Source organism: Moschus berezovskii, chromosome 21 (assembly GCF_049115385.1).
Source record: "Moschus berezovskii isolate FMDL1 chromosome 21, NW_MosBer_1.0, whole genome shotgun sequence".
Taxonomy (NCBI): Eukaryota; Metazoa; Chordata; class Mammalia; order Artiodactyla; family Moschidae; genus Moschus; species Moschus berezovskii.
The window spans coordinates 54,826,197-54,850,687 of record NC_142480.1 but is presented as its reverse complement, the minus strand read 5'-3'; the positions used below and the strand labels follow the sequence as shown (position 1 = coordinate 54,850,687).

At 41.9% G+C, this 24,491-nt stretch overlaps 1 pseudogene; it reads left to right on the top strand.

Annotated features, from left to right (window-relative positions):
* The first annotated feature begins 9,401 nt into the window (after window positions 1–9,401).
* Window positions 9,402–24,491, top strand: part of LOC148774574 (cytochrome b-c1 complex subunit 10 pseudogene) — a 140,438-nt pseudogene continuing 125,348 nt past the window's right edge.

Sequence of the window (24,491 nt, the reverse complement as noted above, 5' to 3'; positions counted from 1 at the left end):
CAACCAATCCATCCTAAAGGAGATCAGTCCTGGGTGTTCATTGGAAGGACTGATGTTGAAGCTGAAATTCCAATACTTTGGCCACCTGATGCGAAGAGCTGACTTATTTGACAAGACCCTGATGCTGGGAAAGATTGAGGGCAGGAGAAGAAGGGGACTACAGAAGATGAGATGGTTGGATGGCATCACTGACTCAATGGACATGAGTTTGAGTGAACTCTGGGAGTTGGTGATGGACAGAGAGGCCTGGCGTGCTGCAGTTTATGGGGTTGCAAAGAGTCAGACATGACTTAGCGACTGAACTGAACTGAATAACTGTGTTTAAGAAAGAGACCCACTCTTTTAGGCTCCTAGGTACCAAAGCAGGCTTAAATCTGAAACTGAATCGTAATTAACACTTGTATAATTTTTACTTACTCCCAAAGAACTTGAGTGAGAGGAATGGTGTAATGGTGGGGGGTGTTGTCTTGCCATACCTTTTAAATACAAACTGGTGCTTCCTGCTGTGGGCACAGACATGACCTCACCAAGGTTTGGTGTCCCTTTCGGAGTCTCCCTCCCCTTGTCTGGGCTGTCTCCTCTCTGATTGGTTCTCACCACAGAGGTCTTTTTCTGCCCCTGATCCCTGTCATTATCAGCTATCCCATTCCGCAAGAGACTGTCACCTTCCTGGAGACCCTCCCTTTCTCTCTACATTCTCCCCTCATGCAGAGCCACGTTTTCCATGGATCACTCCTCTCACACCCTCAGCCTGCTCCATCACTCTGGCATCATGACAGCACCTCATCACGTTTTCCCAAGAAGACCCTTAATGAGCTCGCCCCCTTCCCTGCCTTCCAGACTGTGAGCTACAAAGCTGAGCTAAGACCCTTTACTTGCTTCTGAACAGAGAGACCTTGTCACTATTGAACTAGCCTTCAAAGTGCAGTATAGTCCTCGAGTCTTATTTACATACTTTGTAATAACAAGAACTAATGTCTGTTGTGTGCTGACTCTGGCCAAGCACGGTTGTTCTAAGTGCTTCAACCACATTTACAGTTTAAGCCACTCGACTGTCCTCTAAACTAGATACTATTATTAGCTCTGTTTTACAAATAACAGGCCCAGAAATGTTAACTACATTTACCAGTGTCACAAGTATCCTGTAAGTGGCAGGACCAGCCTTTGAAACCAAGGTGTCTGCTATCACAGCCCCAGTTTGGAACTCCCTATATATTTATCTTGTTTATCACCCAGTGGTCTGTTTCTTGGGGAGGGTGGGACTGTTATTGTTGCTGTTTTATAAATGGAAACTCAGAGACGTAGAGTGACCTGCCCGGTGTCACACAAAAGGGACAGGACTTGTTCCAAGTCCAGCTCTCTGTCTATACTACATTGCCTCCGGTACAGTCCAGAAGGGGCTTCCTTCGTGGCTCAGTGGTAAAGAATCTGGTAGCCAATGCAGGATGCAGTTGTTAATTAGGGAAGGGAGGGGATGCAAGACCAGGCAGAAAGTCAAGAGCAGCCTTGGGGTAAGATCCTGTTTCCCCATCTAGGGATACACAGAAAAACATCTCCCTGGTCTTGCATCCCCTCCCTTCCCTAATTAACAGATGAATCTGTTCCTTGGAACTCAGAGACTGTCTTGGTGGCTGAATGAAGGCTGTTTCCTGTAATCAAAGAAATGGGGCACAGAAAGTCTTTGTGCCCGCGAGCCCCACAGGCCCTGCACGGTATCAGTTAGCCCCACGACTGTCAGAAAGAAGGAAGTTTGTTCAAACTCATGTCCATTGAGTCAGTGATGCTATACAACCATCTCATCCTCTGCTGCCCCCTTCTCCTCCTGCCTTCTATCTTTCCCAGCATCAGGGTCTTTTCCAATGAGTCGCCCTTCGCATCCAGTGGCCATAGTATTAGAGCTTCAGCCTAGTCCTTCCAGTGAATGTTCAGGGTGACTGTCTTCATATCTGTAGAGCACGTGAGTGCTGATAGAGTGCTCTGAGGTCCTGTGTCTCGCTCAGCTCTCACAGTGTGGAGAGCAGATCTTTATTAACCCCATTTTACTCATGGAGAGAAAGCAGCAAGTGATTTTGGGAGCTCACGGCTAGCTAGCGGCAGGAATCAAAAGCCGTATTTCCCACCCTAAGTTGGGGGAGCACCGAGGAGGAGGGGGAATGAGACTAAGAAAAAATTTAAGCTTCCTATGATCTGGAGTGACCCCTACAACCAGCTTCTGAAGTGGATAGTTGACCATCGTGTCATGAGCAAAACATTAGTTTAAACCCCATCAATCAACTGGGCAACCTTGACTGTGTCCTTGGAGGAATGATGTAGCCACCATTTCTAGGTGGGAGCCTTTTTCATTTATCTGCCCTGCTAGTGGTGGATGATGGGTTTAGAACCGGTCACCATGAATGGGGCTTTCCAGGTTGCACAGTGGTAAAGAACCCACCTGCCAATGTAGGAGATACAGGAGGCTTAGATTTAATCCCTGGGTTGGGAAGATCCCCTGGAGAAGGAAATGCAACCTGCTCCAGTATTCTTGCCTGGGAAATCCCATAGACAGAGGAGCCTGGTGGGCTAGAGTCCATGGGGTCTCAAAGAGTCAGACCACACAAAGACAACTGACCTCACATGCATGCAGCATGAGTGTGAATGACTGTACAACCCTTGGGATTATCTTAGCCTCTCAACCCCTTCCTGGGACTAGGTGATTTTTCTTTTTTAAAATTTTTAATTTTTGGCCATGCTCCGTGGCATGTGGAATGTTAGTTCCTCAGTCAGGGATTGAACCCAAGCCCCCTGGATTTGAAACACAGAGTCATAACCACTGGATCACCAGGTAAAAGTCTGACTTTTCAGAGTTAGATAAAAATCTTCTAGCTGAGGCTCTGATTCCATGAGCCCTTACTTTGCTGTTAGAAGCATTCCAAACATTGAGATGCTGCCATGTACTCTGGAAATCTGACCTAAGGAAGCATAAAGAAGATTGGGTGACATGGGAAGATAAACTGACTTTTTATTCCTAATATTAAGAAGCTGCATGTATATGCTTAGTGATTTGAACTTGGAGAGCTTTTCTCTCCTGCTTTAAAAAGCATCATCAATTCATTCCTGTAGGAGAGAAGTGGGTTAACTTCATGGACATGGAAAAAAAAATGACAATATCTTCCACTGTTACTGGACTGTGGCAAGATCTCACAGCAAGCAGCCTCAATGTAATTCAACACAATGAGAAACTGTTGTTCAAGTAATTCACATGAACTGTCTTTTGCCAACTTCAATTTTGTTCACAGGCAAATACAAAGTTGAAAAATAAATGCAAAGAATGATTTCTGATTGTCACTGGAATGGAAAATAGATGCTTAGATACTCACCCTATGGATGGATTTTTCTTTTCTTTTTCTGAAAATACACCAATCATGTATTGTGTCAAACCAAGGATAGACTTGGGGCTGGGCCAACTTCTTTGGCCTGAAAGTAATATTTGGGCTGAGTTGAAGCTTATTTCATCTTCTTCGGGGTTTTTCTCTCCCCACCTCCACTTTCCAATTAGCCTTATCCATATGCCTCTCTACCATATAGCCTGTGTTTGCTGCTTTCTATACCCATAGTTCTGTATTTTTAATTACATGTCTTAATTTGAATATATCTTAAACTCAACTAAGCAGTAAAAAGGATAAGCATTAATGTGGATGCAATTTAAAAAACGAATCCAAGATTCAAGTAGAGAAACAGAAGAACAAAAGCTAATGAAGAATAGGTATGAGAAAATATGGTTTTTAGAAATATATTTATGGAAAATGAGTTTTGTGTTAAAGGAGAAGGAATAAAAGCAAATGTACCAACATTAGTGTATCTAGGGAGCTCACCATTTACTACCTTCTGTTGATATTTCTGGGGCTTCCCTGCTGACTCAGATGGTAAAGAGTCCACCTGCGATGCAAGAGACCTGGGTTCCATCTCTAGGTTGTGAAGATCCCCTGGAGAAGGGAATGGCTACCCACTCCAGTATTCTTGCCTGGAGAATCCCATGGACAGGGAAGACTGGCAGGCCCCAGTCAATGGGGTTTCAAAGAGTCAGACATGACTGAGTGACTTTCACTTTCATTGACATTTCTATATAGTCAAAGCAATGGTTTTTCCAGTAGTCATGTACAGATGTGAGAATTGGACCATAAAGAAAGTTGAACACCCAAGAATTGATGCCTTTGAATTGTGGTGCTGGAGAAGACTCTTGAGAGTCCCTTGGGCTGCAAGGAGATCCAACCAGTCCATCCTAAAGGAAATCAATCCTGAGTATTCATTGGAAGGATTGATGCTGAAGCTGAAGCTCCAATACTTTGACCACCTAATGTGAAGAGCCAACTCCCTGGAAAAGATCCCAATGTTGGGAAAGATTGAGAGCAGAAAAAGAGGACAGCAGAGAATGAGATGGTAACATTATGGACTCAATGGACATGAATTTGAGCAAACTCTGGAAGATATTGGAGGACAAGGGAGCCTGGCATGCTGCAGTCCATGGGGTCGCAGAGAGTCGAATATGACTTGGTGACTGGAAACAACAACAAATTGATATTTCTGTAAATAGAATGTGTTTATGCAAATAAACCATTAGCTTCTTAAGGGTGGAGAGAGTATCTTACTTTAGAAATAAAGGAAATTTTCTTGCTCAGGGTCTAACAGACCTCCTGCCAAGAACCTTGATATTTTTGACTAGAACAGGAAAATAACCCAGAAGGGGTCCACGTTTCTAGACAACGTCCTTCCAGGTACTCTCCCCAGGGACCCACCAGGGCACTTCTCCAGCACACCAGGGCACATCCTTCTTGCAACAGGAAGTGCCCCCCTCAGCCCCTTTCACTGACACCACACTTTTACTTTTCTTTCTCAGAAAAGGAATATCTCAGCTCTGCTCCGCATCTCTGAACAATGCATGCAAATCTTTGTAGCATTATTCTAAGGATGGGCACTGACAGCAGCTGTAGGCAAATGAAATCAGCCAGCACTGAAAACGTCTGCAAGACATCACAGCATCTCCAGCCAAGGAAGCTGGAGACTCAGGGGTTAATATCATGGCAAGAGTCTCATGGGTTCTAAGCTTGGCAGAATGTGGCCACAGCTGCCCGCCTTCCTGAGGGGTGGTGGGCTCTGGGCCTGTGTACCCTTGGCAGGCACAGTGCAATGCAATGCATTAACTCTTGGACTGATCTAAGTGATAAAGGGTTCCAAGGAGAGGACAGACTAAGACCATGAAAGGGAATCCACAGGATTCAGGTGCCCCTGAGCCCTCAATGGAGAGTGTGAAATTAGATACAGATGAGAATAATAGAGAAATTACAAACACATGAGAGGAGGAGCACCCCACCTTAGGTTAGGGTCCTCCCCACAGCCCGGCTTCCTTACTAAAGCCCGTCTAGCTCCTGCGGGGCATGCTCCTCCACTGTGGAGTGACAGGTAAGCGGGGGCTCAGGGAGTGATACACCGAACAAGAAGGCTGCCCAGTCTCTGCCTGTCACTGGCTGACTGGTCGCCCTCCTCTTCAAATTCATATGTTGATGTCCTAAACCCCTCATTACCTCAAAACGTGACCCTATTTGAAGGCAGGGCCATTAGAGAGGTAATTAAGGCACAGTGAAGTCATATAGGTGGGTCCAAATCCAACAGGACTAGTGTCTTCATAAGAAAAGGAGTTAAGGACACAGAAAACACAGAGTGACAGGATCTGCCAGTCAAGAGCAAACCTGCAGACACCTTGATCTCAGACTTCCAGCCTCCAGAACTGGAAGGAAGTAAATTTCTGCTGTTATGCACCCCAGTCTGTGATATCTTGTTATGGCTGCCTTGGCGAGCTAAATAAAATACCTTAACCCTCTCCCCAGCCCTGGGCTCTCACCCTGTAATCTGGCTGCTGCTGCTGCTGCTGCTAAGTCACTTCAGTCGTGTCCGACTCTGTGTGACCCCATAGACGGCAGCCCACCAGGCTCCCCCGTCCCTGGGATTCTCCAGGCAAGAACACTGGAGTGGGTTGCCATTTCCAATTAACTAACTGTGGTTCCTTGGGCTCACCATGCTTTCTCTTCCACCTTTTGCACCTGCTGCTTCCTCCGCCCTTACCTCCCCTTTCTTCAGCTTACACCTACTAGTACCTTAAGATGCACCTAAAGTGTCACCTCCTCCAGGAAGCCCCTAGGATTACCCTCTCCCTATGACCCTGCCAACTCCCCCACTGCCTCACTACTGCCTACATCCCATTACACCTGTGCCAGCCTCTGCTCTAGCATTTATCCCATTGCTGAGGCCACTCACCGCCCTTTTCCCTGTCCAGACTCTGATCAGTGTCTTTCATCTCTAGCTCTGCCCCCAGAAGAGCCGGGACCCACGCGCTCAGTAACTAGTACTGGGGAGAGAACAAACGAGTGAGAACAGAAGAAACAGTAGCCCTGCCACACTAGACGTCTCAGATTCTAAAGGGATTGGAGAGGAAGCTGCCAGATAAGATCTGGATGCACGTAAACCTAAAGTCGTGGGATTGAAATCTGATTTGGAAGATCACAACTGAAACTGCAGAAAACCCAAACAAATGATACAGATTCAAGCTCGAGAAGGTTTCTATCAATGTAGAAAAAACAAGATGAGAGATAAGACGGGTAATTCAGTTGATCAAAAGTAAATAAAGACTTAATATATGGATAAGAAGGACCCCCTTGAGGAAGATATAACTAGAATGATGTTGCTGCAACGCTGAAGAAAAATAATGATAGAAGAAAACTTTTCAAGCTGAGAAAAGAAGTTGAATGTACAATTTAAAATAGCATACCATTTCCAGGCAAAATTAATGAAGAAAGATGCACAATTTGATATAATCTAGCAAATTTCTTTGAATATAAAGGTTTTTTTTTTAAATCTTCAGCTATCTAGACAAAACAGTAAACTTACTTATCATCAAATGAAAACAGACTGATTTGAGAATGCATCACAGGACTGATGCCAGATGATAATGGAGTGAAGTCTAAATGATACTAAGAGAAAATGCTTATGACTCAATCTGAAATGTTAATCTTCAAACAAAACAAAAAGGACATTCTTAGTTATTCTAATCAGGGGCTCAAAAAAGATACCACCCATGCCCTTTTTTTGAAAAATTTACCAAAAGATAGGTTCAAATAGAACAAATATTACTTAAGGACAAAAAAAAAAAATCAAGAATATAAAAAGTAGGTTCAAAAACATTGTAATAGTCTAAGCTAAATGTATAGAATTAAGTTTTTTAAAAATGTTGCATATAGACTATCAGTACAGATGGAAAGTTTTTGTTGTAGTTACTTCTTAAAATAACTAAAAATAAAATTGATAATAAATAGGTTTATAATTCCAAATGATATTGGCAATGAATGTGGGAAAGAAGGGTATGTGGGGAATTAGAAGAGCACTAAATTCCTAATCTTATAGAGGAGTGGATTAAGTTATTATATTTATTATTCATGAATTTGATAATTAGAGAACCTATACATTAAAGTGTGATTTTGAAAAACCAAAGTAGAAGAATTCAAAAGAATATATACTTATAAAAATGGGGAAAATAAAAACCAAGAAAAACTATAATTTGGGAAGAAAATGGAATAACACAGTGGTTCAAATCATGGGCTTTTGAGGCAGGAAAACCTGGTTTCTAAAAATGGTTCCACAATTTACTAATGTTGGTCTTGAAAATTTACTCACCTCCTCAGAGCCTCTCTTTTCCTATCTTTAAAACTGGAATAAAATACATATTTCACAGGGTAGTTGTGGGGTTAATAGGAAATCTTTGTCTAAAGAAATTTATCAAGAAATTCGTTACCAAACCAGGAATAAAACTACCGTATGACTCAGCAATCCCACTACTGGGCATATACCCTGAGAAAGTCACAATTCTAAAAGACACATGAACCCCCATGTTCACTGAAGCACTGTTTACAATAGCCAGGAAATGGAAGCAGCCTAGATGTCCATCGACAGATGAGTGGATAAAGGAGATGTTGTACATATACACACAATGGAATATTACTAAGCCATAAAAGGAATGAATTTGAGTCCGTTGTAGTGAGGGGGATGAGCCCAGAGCCTGTTGCTGCTGCTGCTGCTAAGTCACTTCAGTCATGTCCAACTCTGTGTGACCCCGTGGACGGAAGCCCACCAGGCTCCCCCATCCCTAGGATTCTCCAGGCAAGAACGCTGGAGTGGGTTGCCATTTCCTTCTCCAGAGCCTGTTGCTGCTGCTGCTGCTGCTAAGTCACTTCAGTCGTGTCCGACTCTGTGTGACCCCATAGACGGAAGCCCACCAGGCTCCCCCGTCCCTGGGATTCTCCAGGCAAGAACACTGGAGTGGGTTGCCATTTCCTTCTCCGATGTGTGAAAGTGGAAAGTGAAAAGTGAAAGTGAAGTCGCTCAGTCGTGTCCGACCCTTAGCGACCCCACGGACTGCAGCCTACCAGGCTCCTCCATCCATGGGATTTCTAGGCAACAGAACTGGAGTGGCTTGCCATTGCCTTCTCCGCCAGATCCTGTTACACAGAGTGAAATAAGTCGAAAAGAGAAAAACAAATACCATATATTAACACGTATGTATGGAATCTAGAAAAATAGTCCTGACACACCTATTTACAGAGAAGAAATGGAGATGCAGACATACAGTCTGGTGGACACAGCGGGGGAAGGAGAGGGAAGGACAAGTCAGGAAAGTGGCGTTGGCATATATGCACGATCATGTGTAAAGTAGATAACCAGCGGGAAGTTGCGGTTTAACATAGGGAGTCCAGCCGGATACTCTGTGACGACCTAGGTGGGTGGAATGTGGGCAGGAGGGAGGGAGATATATATATATATATGTATGACTGATTCTCGATGTACAGCAGAGATGACCACAACGTTATGAAGCAATTGTCCTCCAGTAATAAAAAGAGAACAATGTTGGCATTTGATATGAGGTAGATATTTTTAACAAGTTAATAAAGAATCCTGTTCCATTTGACAAGTTTTTAATTAGCAGTAGATATTGAATTTTATCAAATGCCTTTTAGGTCTCAGTCTTAGGCGGGCTAACTGCAGTAAGGAATGATCCTCAGAATGTTAATAGGTTATATATAGAAAATAGGTAACTAATGAGGACCTATTTATAGCACAGGGAACCCTACTAGGTAGTCTTTAATGGCCTGAATGGGAAGAGGAGCTAAAAAAGAGTGGATGTATGTATATTCATAGCTGATTCACTTTACTGTGCACCTGAAAGGAACACAACGTTGTATTATAAATCAGCTGTACTCCAGTACAAAATGTTTTAAAAAAAGAAAAAAATTAATATTTAGCCTAAGCATGAATTGAAAAAGTGAGTTGCTGCCACCTGGGCCAGCAGGGACTGGATTACCCTGAGTTGGGATGGTGCCAAGATGCTGAGCAGGTTTCTGGGCCCACACTCCTGGGAGCTGGCTGGAAGTTGGATTCCCACTGTAGGCATGTGGGGTGCAGTGGGCACTGTGGGGTTGGCATGGGGCGCTGCCGGGCAACTGATTCTGGACTGGGTGCCCTACATCAACAGCAAGTTTAAGAAGAACGTCTAATCATACTGACCCCCAGCTCAGGCCTCTGGCATCTGGAGATGCTGCCTCCTCCCATCTGCCTCTGCAATAGCCCATGCTCTCGGGATGGACCTTGAGGTTAAAAAAAAGATATTGAGTTGTTGTGCATCAGTACTAATGTGGTTTTTGTTTTCACTTACAGTAAAAGACTGAGAGTGCTTGAGTCTCCCCAGTGTTCCTCCTCAGCGAAGCTCTCCTAGCCCTGTCTTCTGATCCCACTCCTCACTTGAGTCTCATCTTTTAACCTTCTTTGATTTGGCTCCTGTTCTAGATTTCTGATCAATTGCACAGATGTGACATTTAGAATGGTCTTTTGCAAAATGAACTCGCCCATGACCAAATGTGAGTTTGTTTTCAGGTCTGCAGCTGTTTCTCATGTCACTGTTTAGATTCAGTTCCCTGAAACCCTGCCTGAGCAAAACCCCCAGATATCCCAAGTGATTATCCAGGATGAGTTAATGGAGAGGTATAACAATAAATTTAAATTATTTAACCTCTTGTATTAAAATATTGGGGGCTTCCCTGGTGACTCAGTGGTAAAGAATCTGCTTGCAATGCAGGAGACCTGGGTTTGATCCCTGGATCAGAAAGATGGAGGAGGGGATGACAACCCACTCCAGTATTCTAGCCTGGAAAATCCCAAGGACAGAGAAAGCTGTTGGGCTACAGTCCATAGGGTTGTCCAGAGTCGGACACAAATGAAGTGAAGACTTCAAGATTGGGCTAAGAAAAATCCAACTGTGACTTAATAATTAAAAAAATATCCAAAATTAAAGGACACAAATAGGTTAAAATTTTATAAATGAATGAAGATTTACTAGAAAAATAGAAACAAAGTAAAAATAGAGGTAGTATTATAAAATTTATACAAGAATGGACACAAGGCCAAATAATACCAAAAGAGTCAAAGAGTACATAAAAGTGTGCATCCTTCAATGAAGATATCAAAGAATATATAGTTTTGCAACAGATACATCAAGATGCATAAGAGGACCTGGACAGAACACAATTATTTCATGTGAGCCCTTTACAGAATGACTAGTCTTTGAAAAAACAAGTAGACAAAGTATATACATTTCAAGGGATTTGTACTATAAATAATTAAAATGTATTTAAGACAAAACCAAGGAAAACAGAAGAAAAAATTTTCTAAAGATAAGCATAGAGAATTGAACAAATTTTTAAAAATAGAAATAGTAAAGTTGAAACACAAATTCAAGAACTGCTTTTTGTTTTAACGCAACTTGCGAACACATGAAAAGTAAACAGAAAAAACAAAATATAAAAGTAGAAACAAAACAAAAATAAAAACAGGAAGATTTTAATAAGTAAGAAAATATTATTTTAAAATACTATGCTAATCAATTTGATTAAAATGAATTAAATGATTATTTTATGGCAAATTTTACCCAACTCTAAGACCTCTGACGGAGAAGGCAATGGCAAGCCACTCCAGTACTCTTGCCTAGAAAATCCCATGGATGGAGGAGCCTTGTAGGCTGCAGTCCGTGGGGTCGCTAAGGGTCGGACACGACTGAGCAACTTCACTCTCACTTTTCACTTTCATACACTGGAGAAGGAAATGGCAACCCACTCCAGTGTTCTTGCCTGGAGAATCCCAGGGACGGGGGAGCCTGGTGGGCTTCCGTCTATGGGGTCACACAGAGTCGGACACGACTGAAGTGACGCAGCAGCAGCAAGACCTCTGAAGACATCTGTCTGCAAATTTCACTAGTGATAACTTTCAGACTTTCACAAAGACAGATAATTTCCTATTATATAATTTTTCCAAATATAGAAACAAAAGCGAAGAATATAAAGATTCATTTTATGAAGTCAGCGTAGCACTAATATAAAACAGTGAAATGGCACAAAGAACAACGAACACGATCACGGTTTGTAATGAGAATACTTAGGTTAAAGATTCAATGGCATGATGAAAACCAAAAAGTAAGTGATGTTCTTTCTCTTAATGACACAGTGATTCTAAAGTTCACTCATAGGAATAACAAGTAAAAAATTAAGAATATATTAAAAGAGGAAAACTGGGCACTTAGGTTAAGGAGGCTTGTCCAACTAGGAATTAAAACATATTGCAAGCAACATCAAACAAAGCAGTATGGTACTAGTTTGAGAATTGACAGGCTGATAAAATAGAGCAATAAGCCTTAAAATAGACTCCAGTATATATTCCAGCTTACTAAAGAAAGCGCAACAAAAAAATGGGAGAGGTTATTCATCAAATAGTTGAGAAAAACTGACTAACTCAATAACTGCCTCACCATACAGTAGCCCAAAACAAAAACAACTGAAACAGATGGATTAAAGAACGATACATAGATAAAGATATAAGTAAATAATTATCAGATTTCTGGAGAGGGAAAGACATTCTAATTATAAGAGCAATGGAAGTAAGTACAAAAGAAAAGCTAAATAGATTTTGCCATTACACAATTAGAACTCCTCTATGACAAGGAACATCATTCACAATAATAAAATCACAACTTGGGAAAAGTAATTTAGCAACAGGGCAGAGGATAATATCATTGAAACAAAAGAAATAAAGAAAAGAAACAAAATGTAAAACAAAATCATTAAAACAAAAGGATAATATCATTAAAACCAAAGATCACAGAAATCTTAAAGAAAGGTAAAATCTAATAAACATGTAAAAATATTCACATTCATAACTAATAAAATGCTAATTAAAACAATATCTGTATTTTCCTCACCCACTAAACTGGCAAAACATTTTTTTAAAAAAAGTTTTCTGTGCTGGTAAAAGTTTGACAGAAATTTCCATAATAGATAGCTGGCAGAGGTAAGAATTTGTATTAGTACAAAACTCTTCGGTGATATCTACCTAGGTACTCAAAGCTTCTCAGGTGGCTCAGTGGTAAAGAATCCACCTGCCAAACCAGGAGATGCAGGTTTAATCTCTGGGTTGGGAAGATCCCCTAGAGAAGGAAATAGCACCCCATTCCAGTATTCTTGCCTGGGAAATCCCATGGACAGAGGCGCCTGGCAGGTTACAGTCCATAGGATCACAAAAGAGCTGGACACGACTTAGTGACTAAACAACACAACAATAATAACTTTAGGTACTCAAATTGGTCCCTTCCCCTGGCTCAGGAAGCCCATTCCAATGAACGTAGCTTAAGAAAAGAGAAACACAGACAGACACAGAAATACAATGCTTTATTTTTTAGTATGTATTGAATAATAAGAGACGTTGGTTTGATCCCTGGGTGGGGAAGATCCTCCTGGAGTAGGAAATGACACCCAACTCCAGTATTCTTGCCTGGGAAATTTCACGGGCAAAGGAGCCTGGTGGGCTAGAGCCCATGGGGCCTCAAAGAGTAGGACATGACTCAATGACTGAGCACAAACGTACATTGAATAATTCTTTAGAGTACTGAAAAATTGTATGTGTTCATTAATAGGTGACTGGCCAGCCACTTAAAAGATATCCTTTATAAAACATTATAAGTAGGAGGGGAGTTTAGGGGAGAATGGATACATGTATATGTATGGCTGAGTCTCTTTTCTTTCCATTTGAAACTATCACAAAATTGTTAATCAGCTATACGCTAATATAAACTTTAACTTTTAAAGTTAAAAAAAATTATAAGAAGGCAGAAATACTGAACACAGAGCACTATAAGCATAGTACCTGTCCCAGAATGTATTTAGGAATGCTGGCAGAGTTATCAATGTCAAGGGCCTAGCATTGAGCCTTGCTCATAAATGGCAGATTTTACATTCATATACATTCTGAGTTACCATTTTAAAACATAAACATGCATTAGGATTGAAATTTAAAAGAAAATTTACCTGTATTTTTAAAAAGTATACACTATTATTTCTGGACCCATATTGCCTCGTTTAATGGGAAACCTCCAGCAAATTGACGTTTCTTATGCACTCTGTTCTAGATCAAAGGCATACAATGAAATCCAGGCTGCTGCTAAAACCAGGCTCCATCCTGCCGAAGTTCTTTTGAATAAGAGATCATATATAAGTCCTTTTATTGTTCTCTGCTGTCTAGCTCTTATCTCACTAAGCAAGCATTCTCTCATTCCCTTTTCCAGAGCCCCTTCCAAAGTGTAAAGGTGAGAGGATATATATATTTGGCTCTTTCACAAGGTGGTGTGGCCCCTACTCCTCACCCAACCCAAGGATGCTGCCAGAACACATGCTTGTGGAGCGCTGCATCCTTCTAACAGAGAGATCAGAAAAGTCTGGATTCACCAGTCAAGGAGGATCCTCCTTGTGAAAAACGTAAGAAAGCCCAGATTTCTCGAAGGAAGTATAGTGGCCAGATCGAGGCAGAGAAAAGAGTGCTTCTGTCCTTTCAATGCTGTCACTGAGGAGGCTCTCCAGAGACCACAGGTTTCCACCTGCAGTAAGATGTGTTGCACTCAACGGCTAGAAACCGCAGGGACAGGCACAGAAGCGGTGAGGAAATATGGACAAAGAGAAATGTGGTGTCCTCCAACAGGGAAGAGGCTTCACTATGAGTGAAGTCACACCTTTCTTGGAAGAGCAGAAAATCCACAGGCCACCACCCAGAACAATCGCTCTTCAGGGGCAAGAAACACTTAGGTTCATCTCCCAGTGGCCAAGGAGTCATCTGGGATGAGATCGGAAATCAGTGAGCTAAGGGCCACGAGGTACAGAGAACAAATGCTCAGAGTCCTGGACTGTCAGCGTGATGCAAAGACAAGCGCAAAAGTCAACACCCTGGCTGGAGCCATGAAACACACAGGGTTCAAGCTGAGGCCACTGGCTGCAGCAATATGTTAGGAAGTCTTAGAGGCTATCGATAAATCCTCATGATATGAATCAAGTTCAGTGGCTTAATTATGTTAATGATATTAGGAAAAAAAAGGCAATGTGAACTCGGGGTGTTAAACAGCAGTATTTTTCCTTCTAGAAGGGTCTCAAGAGCAGTGTCACTTAGTTCACTGCTTATTTTCACATGAACTTTCTAAATGCCCAGATATGGATTTCTGATACTTCAGTGGATGAAACTAGCACTCCCGGCATATGTACACACACACACACACACACTAGAATGAACCTGAAATACCAAATACCACATGTCACACACACACACACACACACACACACTAGAATGAACCTGAAATACCAAAATACCACATGTTACCAGAAAGCAGAGATACAAGGGACAGTGCTAAAAAGACAAAAGAGCTAGCTTAGAGGTCTCCCACTGGCCAAACTGAAACTTGAGCATCAAAAAGGGTATAATAATTGTGATTACTTGAAATATGATGAATTTGAGCAAGGCTATAATTTCATAATGATATTAAGAAAAAAATAATATAAACTACACTAAAGGAAATTAGGATGAATGTAGAAGTTTGGCTATAAAGGGACCGATTTTTTTAATTAATTTTAATGAAAAGAGGTTAACATAAATTGGTATTTTACTTCTTCTATTAACTCTGTTTGCCTTTAAAATAGAGATATGAACTTAATATCTATCTGTATAAGTAGAGAAGGAGAAATACAAGGAACTGTGAGTTACCAAATCACCTTGGGAAAATACACAGAACCAAGATGGGGAGGGACTAGGCACCATGCTCACACACAGTAACTATGCAGAAAGGAGCATCAAACTGTTCCAGGATGACTCGAAAAGGCCAAGTGTCTGAGAAAGAGCACTCATTGAACAGCTTATTACTACCTTTGCTGGGAGATAAAGCTGCTAGAGGCCTCTATGAACTATAAGGCACTAGAAGGCATCTATACACTGTAAATAATGCCGAGAGACCAGGTTATCACAATAACAGGACAATGAGCTACGTCATGCTGGCTAAGAAAGATTTCAACATTTAGTGGGGGAATTCCAGGCTACACAAAGTAAAATCTGCAAGAAAAGAAGAAACCTAAGAACCTAAATTTTTTCTTCATTGATGTTAAAAGAGAATATTATCTCAAGATGGAAGTTTCAGCCTGATGTCCATGGGTTTGTTTTGAACACGCTTGGTGAAAAAACTGGGGTTTATGCCATAACCAAGAATCAGCTGATTACTGGGATCCTGTAAACTTGGCTGCCTAAACTATTCATTTTCTCCTTGGTTTGGGTAAGAATACTATAACCTTGGGAAAGTTTTTAAGTAAGCATTGCTATAATTTTAGGAAGTATAGAAGTGTTATTAAAATAATAAAGAGAAGACGTCCCTGGTGGTCCGGTGGTTAAGACTTTTCCTTCCAATGCAGCGGGTATAGGTTTGATCCCTGGTCGGAGGTAAGATCCCACATGCCTCCTGTTCAAAAAAGCTAAAACACAAAGCAGAAGTAATATTGTAACAAATTCAATAAAGACTTTAAAGATGGTGAACAACAAAAAAAATTCTGAAAAGGTAATAATAAAGAAGTCCAGAGAACAAAGAAGTGGTCACCAATAGGGACAGAAATGAGGGGAGGGCAAGATAGTGGTACAGAACTGAGATGGACAAAGTGGGTGCCTGCTGCTGCTCTAGATGCCCAATCCTTTGCGAACCCACAGACTGCAGCCACTAGGGTCCACTGTCCATGGGACTCTCCAGGCAAGAACACTGGAGTGGTTTGCCATGCCCTCCTCCAGGGGATCTTCCCAACCCAGGGGTTGAACCCACATCTCCTGTGGCTCCTGCATTGCAGGCAGATTCTTTACCACTGATCCACCAGGGAAGCCTACGCAAAGTACTATGTATAAAATAAATGAACTAAAAGGACATATAGTACAGTGAATATAGCCACTGCTTTATAACTTCAAATGGAGTATAATCTACAAAAATACAGATCCACTGTGTTGTACACCTGAAACTAATATTGTAAATCAACTATACTTCAATAAAATAAAATATAAAGTAAAACAGAGAATGAAACAATACGACACTCTAGAAACAGGTTTAGGTATAAGTATAGTAACTTTTTCGCTAATAGTAATAGGTCTGACTTCTTTGAAACGTTCAAAAAGTGTCAACTAAAACAGAGAGTGAAAGGAATGTTCACTAAAAAAGTACTGCAACAGGATTTTTTTTTTTTTTTTTTTTGTGGATCTTGCAATGTTAGTTTCTATTGCAGCTGGGGGAGCAGAGGCCAGATGGGTTAAGGGGTAAATAAAACAGGATTGGGGCTCGGGTAAGGCAAGTGAGGCATTTGCCTAGTTGGCTGAAGACTTGTCTGATTTTTTATTTTTCAGTTGGTTCAGCTGCTTTGTTCCACTAAGCCTGAAATTAACAGTTGAAGTTGAGAGTTAACTACTTCGGGGCCTCCTTCCTTCTCCTCAAAACAAGTGCAAATGTAAGTGGGGAGTTGGATGCAAAACACTTAAGTAATCAAAAGTAATAATATTTTAAGGCAGTAGTTTATTTTCAACACAAAAAATAAATTGTATTTCTGTATTTTAGAAATACACATTTGGAAAAGAGTCTTAAAATACCATTTAAAGTATATACTCAAGAACATTGAAAGCAGGAATTCAAACAGATATTTGTACATCCATGTTCATAGCAGCACCATTCACACAACAGCCAAAAAGGGGAAGAAACCCAAGTATCCACTCCACAGATAAATGAATAGGACTTCCTAGGCGGTGCAGTGGTAAAGAATCCACCTGCCCATGCAGGAGACACAGGAGATGCGGGTTCAATCCCTGGGTGGGGAAGATCTCTTGGAGGAAGAAATGGCAACCCACACCAGTATTCTTGCCTGGGAAATCCCATGGACCAAGGAACCTGGTGGGCTACAGTCCATGGGGTCGCAAAGAGTCAGACAAGACTAGAAACAACTTAGCATGTAAACATGATAAATGAAATAGGATTCATGCAGTACAATATAATACCGTGGGTGTGGGCTAAGTCACTTCAGTCACGTCTGACTCTTTGCAACCCCATGGATTGCAGTCCGCCAGGCTCCTCTGTCCATGGGACTCTGCGGGCAGGAAAACTGAAGTGGACTGTTGTGCCCTCCTCCAGGGGATCATCCTGACCCAGGGGTCAAACTCTTGTCTCATGCCTCCCGCACTGGCAGGCAGGTTCTTTACCATTAGTGCCACCTGGGAAGCCCACTGAGTCCTAAAAAAGGAAGGAAATTCTGACACATGTTACCACGTGGATGAACTTAAAGACACCATGCTAAGAGAAATAAGCCAGTCACAGAACGACAAATATTGTGCCATTCTACTTATAGGAGGTACCTAGAGGACTAGGTGGATACAGTAGTATTTTAAAATAATCATAATTAGTGCAAATTTAGGAGGAGCCATATTTCAACATTTTAAATACTAACAGGGTAGAAATTAAGAGAATTGTGGACAGCAGGTGTATACAAATGTTTCTTTTTCTGAAGTCATGTGCAAGGAGAAAGTTGTTGCTCAGAGGAAATCCAGAGTTCACAGAGATGAGATGGCTTGGGGGTTGGTTCAAGATGTAAAATAGATAGCCAGTGGGAGTTCGAGGTATGATGAAGGGAACCCAAAGTCAGCTCTGTGACAACCCAGAGGGATGGGATGGGGAGGGATGTGGTAGGGGGCTTCAAGAGGGAGGGGACATATGTATTCCTAATGCTGATTCCCGTTGATGTGTGGCAAAAACCGTCACAATACTGTAAAGTAATTATCCTCTAATTAAAAATATATACATATATTATTAAATAAAAAGATGCAAGAACCTGGAGCAGATTCATATGCTAAAGGGGGGACCAAGCCCTTTCCCTCCCCCTCAGGCTGTGTGATTACAGGGAGGTAGAGGAATCAGGGCACTACAGATGGAGATACGGTGCAAGCCAGTTCTTCCCACATGCATGGTATTGGGGTGTGGGGAAGAAGGGAAGGGCTGTTGGGGGAGTGGGTGTCCCACCTCAGAGCAGCTAGCAATTCCGTCCTCTTGGGTAATGCACATTTTTTTTAATGCTTTGTTATAGACTGTGTCAATGAGATCCACCCCTCCAAATATCATCACACATCCAGTCTCCACCCTCTCCCCATCAGGTTAGACTAACTACAGAGAATGTCTGTCCCAGGCTCACTTTTCTTTTCCCTCAGCTTTTTGAGTTTCTTTTGTGGTTCAGATGGTAAAGAATCTGCCTGCAAAACAGGAGATCCAGGTTTGACCCCTGGATCAGAAAGATATCCCTGGAGAAGGGAATGGCTGCCCACTCCAGTATTCTTGCCAGGAGAATTCAACAAACAGAGGAGCTTGGTGGGCTACAGACCACGGGGTCAAAAGAGTCAGAGATGACTGAGCCACTAACACTGGCTCCTTTTATATTGCCAGGACAGCACTGGAGGTAGGGTGAGGAGCCCTACACCTTGCTATTGAAAGTGCGTTCTGGGGGCCAGTAGCAGTGGGCGCCACCTGGGAGGCTGGTAGGAATGCAGACACTCAGGCTCCAACTAACTGAGAAACCCCACTTTTACCTCCTCTGGTCTCTACCTTGCTAAGCATTAGAAACACCTGGGGTCTTTAACAAATGCTGACACCTGGTTTTCACCTACAGATCCTGATTCAATGAGCCATCCTCACCTCCACACCCCCAACATGGCCTGGCTGTCAGAAGTTTTATAAACTCTCTTGTGGTTCTAATGTGTAGTAATGCAGCAAAATTTGAGAACCACGTCTCTACACTTCCTGGGGCTCCACCTTCTAGGCCTTTTTTTCAGACTCTGTGTGCCATTTCTAGGCAGCAAGAGGAAAAGGGAAAGGACTTTTTAATGGAGATATATATATATATGTATATTTGAATATTTACTTCACTGCATTGGATCTTAGTTGCAGCATGTGGGGTGCACAGACTCTCTAGTTGTGGCAAGCGGGCTTAGTTGCTCTGAAGAATGTGGGATATTAGTTCCCCAACCAAGAATTAAACATGCAACTCCTGCATGGCAAGGCAGATTCTCAACCAGGAGGCCACCAGGAAGCCCATAGGAAAGAATTTCTTCTATTTTTGAGCAGGATTATAGGCAGGAAAGATTGAATGATTTTCTTGTCTATAGGGAAGCCCATCTGTGACCTGGTGAGTATATTAGTGGTGGTTCTGTGTTGTCTGCGGGACTGGGTTCCCAGAGCCCACTCCTGCTCACAGAAGTGAGGACTTACCTGTTAGGGTATTGTGTATTCACGTGCTCAGTCTCATTGTGTCCAGCTCCCTGCGATCCCATGGACTGTAGCCCGCCAGGCTCCTCTGTCAATGGGATTTCCCCAGCAACAATGCTGGAGTAGATTTCCATTTCCTCCTCCAGGGGATCTTCCCATTCTAGGGGTCAAACCAAGTCTCTTGCATCTCCTGTATTGGCAGGTGGATTCTTTACCACTAAGCCATCTGGAAAGCAGTATTAGGGTGTGACTCACCATTTGAAATTCAGATGAGCCCTCCAGTTTGGAACAGCCCTTTGTGTACTGGGCCATTACTCTATCTTTTATTTTGAAACTTCAAAGTTTAGTTTTGAAATAAATGGTTTATTTCAGCACATAAGCCTACAGTTCCCCGCCCCCCGCCCCCGCCCACAGGTGGAAGGGACAGATTTAAACTTAATCAACTGTTCTGGGACTTTATTGGTGTCAGCTAGTTGGCTGTTTTCTCTGAGAGTGCTTCAGAGCTTCAACAGCTGAATATTTGCCTTGCTTTTGATCTTTGAGGTAGTCCAGCTGCTTTGTTCCACTAAGCCTGAAATTAATAGATGAAGTCAGGATTTAACTGCTTTGAGGCCTCCTTTCTTTTTATCAAACCAAATGCAATTATTTGACCTAATAATCAATAATATAAACTTTAAAGTCAAAAGGAAGATTAGAAGGCTGGAAGAGAAGTTAGAAGATTCAGATACAGAGCACAGCAAACAGTTTCAATGAGAGATTTGGAGAATAAAACATGCTAGTATGTAGAACGGCACTGACCATCTCGTAGGATTTTTGTTTAAAGATAGATCTTCTTCTCTGATGGTTTTACTCATGCAAACTGTATATAAAAGAAAATAGTAATAGTTTGTATAACATCGCAAATATAAGGACTCAAGCTGCTACGGTTTCAGGGTGACAGCCTGAAAGTCAAAATGGAATTGGTGTTTATGCACTCATAATTTTTATTTCCCGAGTACAGACTGATTTACAATGAAAGTTTTGCTAACCTTGGTAATAAGCTCATTAACCATTTACATGACTTCTTACATCTACGTAGTTTTATTTTGCAGTTGCAAGAACTCCTGTTACCGATGAACTTTAACTTGCATAAATAATGTAATGAAAGAAAAATGCATAGTTAATTACTGCTCGAATGAATAAATGAATAAGCCATTAATCTCTCATCACTGCTCTTTATCAAAGCCAAAGTTCTTCTCAGAATGAAATAATGACAGTAGTAGGAAGCGGGGGAAGAGAGGGAAGGGAGATTTATTCTTTCGGACTAGAATGATCAACCTGGGGTCCAAATGAGAGAAAATAAGGGTCTCAGCTGGTGAGAATTTCCCTACCTCTCCCACCCAATATTGGGTTTGGCTGCAGGTGGGGGAGATTGCCATCTCAAATCTCATTCATGGGGACTGCCTCTCCTATTTCTATTTGAGAATGGCAGATAAGTGAGAAAGAGGCAACTCACCACAACTCTGAACTCCTGGAATAGAAGGTGCCCCTGCTCCTGTGAGCAATAGAGACTCCATGAGCTCTACATTCTAGCATAGTAAATGCAAGCTGACATTTAATATATGCTTGTCACCCAACCCAGACAGAGGAGGGAAAATGTTGAACACCCTCCTAGAAATTCACATGAGTGTTTTGGTCATTTAAGAGAAGAGCACTTGCTCGAAAAAAAGAATCGTGCCTTTCATCTGATGAACTGTACTGTAACTAGGCACTTCTTCAATGTAGTAAACCATTTACTTCTATCAAGAAGCTCTTATAGCAGAACTCTGGAAATATAAGTAAGCTCTTTTTGTCTAGTTGTAATTGTCCAGTTGCTATATTGTGTCTGATTCTTTATGACTGTGTGGAATGTAGCACACCAGGCTTCCCTGTCCTTCACTATCTCCTGGAGTTTGCTCCAGTTCATAACCACTGAGTCAGTGATGCTGTCTAACCATCTCATCCTCTGCTGCCCACTTCTCCTCTTGCCCTCAGTCTTTCTCAGCATCAGGGTCTTTTGCAATGAGTTGGTTTTTTGCATCAGATGGCCAAAGTATTGGAGCTTCAGCATCAGTCCATCCAGTGAATATTTAGGGTTGATTTCATTTAAAATTAACTGGTTTTGTCTCATTGCAGTCCAAAGGACTCTCAAGAGTCTTCTCCAGCACCACAATTTGAAAGATTTTTGTCTAATTTTACAACAAACCAGGAATTCAGATCCAGTTTTGAGATGGCCAAGTCAAAGCAGAGACGTCCTCAGGTCCTGTTTGCTGTAGTTATGCATGTGAAAAAAATATGAGTTGTGCTTTTCATGATCATTTTCATGAAATCCCAGGAAACACATTTGGAGCAGTTCTGGGATGAGTGTGGACTTCTGCACTGAACTGAAGCGGTGGTCTGAGAGGAAGGGCAACTTCCATACACCAGATGGAAAGCATTCATCCATGAGCCTGTTACAAATCATCCTTTATTCTCCAACGTCATAGGCTGTTCACCTTGTCTGGAATGCTTGGCCCCCAGAGGTGAGGCTATTCTAAACAAGCAGTGAGAGGGAATGGCTTTAATAATTCCCCACCAAAAGGCATATGTAATGGTGGTAATATATCTTGTTAGAGATTCCCATGTCAATTCACAAGGCATTTAGCATTGCAACAGGGCACAAAATCAAATTCAGATTGAGGAAATAATGGGTGATAATTATAATCAGAGGGCATAACCCCATTTACTTTCACTTTCACTTTCACACATTGGAGAAGGAAATGGCAACCCACTCCAGTGTTCTTGCCTGGAGAATCCCAGGGACGGGGGGCCTGGTGGACTGCCGTCTGTGGGGTCACACAGAGTCGGACACGACTGAAGTGACTTAGCAGCAGCATAATCAAGAATTCATATTTCTATTTCAGTTTTAAGAGAAATTGATTCGCTGTAATGATATTCTTTTCCTTTGAATATAAACCTGTTGGAGGTAGCACATCAAAGGAATTTGAAACTAACCCTGGCTTCCTCATCTAAGAGGACTTGGCACAGACTGATCCTCTGTCTGGAAAGGTCAACTCCTGGGTCGTTTGTCCATCTCCCAGACCTCAGTTTATTTTATGAGCTCAATTATGCGTGTGCACCTGCTGCGTTGCTCAGTCGTGTGCAGCTCTTTGCGACACTATGGACTGTAGCCCATCCAGCTTCCCTGTCCATGGGATTTTCCAGGTAAGGATACTGGAGTGGGTTGCCATGCCCTCCTCCAGGGGATCTTCCTGATCCAGGGATCAACCCTGAGTCTCTTATGTCTCCTACATTGGTAGGTGGGTTCTTTATCATTAGCACCACCTGGGAAGCCCATGAACTCAATTAGGCACTCCCCAAAATTTGCTTGTTGAGGTCCTAACCCCCAGGACCTCAGAATCTGACTGTATTTGGAGATAGCATCTTTAAAGAGGTAATTAAGGTTAAATGAGGTCATTCGGGTGGACCCTAATTCAATAGCACTTGTGCCCTTGAGAAAATAGGAGATGGGATAGAGATGTACACACAGGGAACACACATGGAGAACACGACCATCTACAAGACACGGAGAGGTGATTTCAGAAAAATCAATCTTGCTGACAACTCCTTTTGGATTTCCGGACTCCAAACCTGTGAGAAAATACATTTCTGCAGTTTAAGCCACCCAGTTTGTGCTACTTGTTACTGCAAACTTAGCAAACTCATACAGTTGACACATCCCTTATTTGTAGGGCCATCAGTCTAAATTAGTCTAATTATGCTTCCTTGTGTCACTTTTGTCTTCTTTTTCATAATTTTTATCACAATTTAAAACCATTGCATTTTATGGAACCAAAAATGCCATTGGCTGTAAAATGCACAATTACTCTGAGAAAATTGGATAAAAAACCCAAACACTCAAGGTAGAGAATTGAGCATGGGACTCCATATACAAAGTTGGCTCACTAATGTAAGGGCACATCAGAAACAAACCCAGCCCGGAGAAAGGGACAGCAAGGAATCTCCACCTTAGTCCTGGTGGGAAGAAGAAGCAACTCTCTTCTCGATTTTGTATAAGGAGGTGGTCATCATACAAGTGTCTTGTCTGAAGTCCAACTGCAAGTGTGGTCCAGAGAAGCTTAACCAGGGGATACAGTGTATTTTTTATTTTTAAATTATTTCCTTTGTTGCTTTACAATGCTGTGTTAGTTTCTGCTGATATAGCAAAATGAATGAGCCATACATTATACATATATTCCAGCTTTGTTGAATTTCCTTCCCATTTAGGTCACCACAGAGCACTGAGTAGAGTTCCCTGTGCCATAAAGCAGGTTCTGACCAGTTATCTGTTTTATACATAGTGGTGTACATATGTCAATTCCAGTCTCCCAGTTCATCCCACCCCGTGTCCCCCCTAGTGTCCATCCATTTGTTCTCTACATCTGAGTCTCTATTTCTGCTTTGCAGATAGGTTCATCTGTACCAGAGTAATGCAGATAAAAATAAGTAAATGGGGCCTAATTAAACCTAAAAGGTTTTGCACAGCAAAGGAAGCCATAAACAAGACAAAAATACAATTATCAGAATGGGAGAAAATATTTGCAAATGAACCAACTGATAAGGGTTTAATTGCCAATAAGTACAAACTGCTCATGCAGCTCAATATCAAAACAACAAACAACCCAATCAATAAAAGAAAAAAATGAGCAGAAGACCTAAATGGACATTTCTCCAAGGAAGATGTACATCTGCCCAGCAAACACATGAAAAGATGCTCATCATCACTAATTTTAGA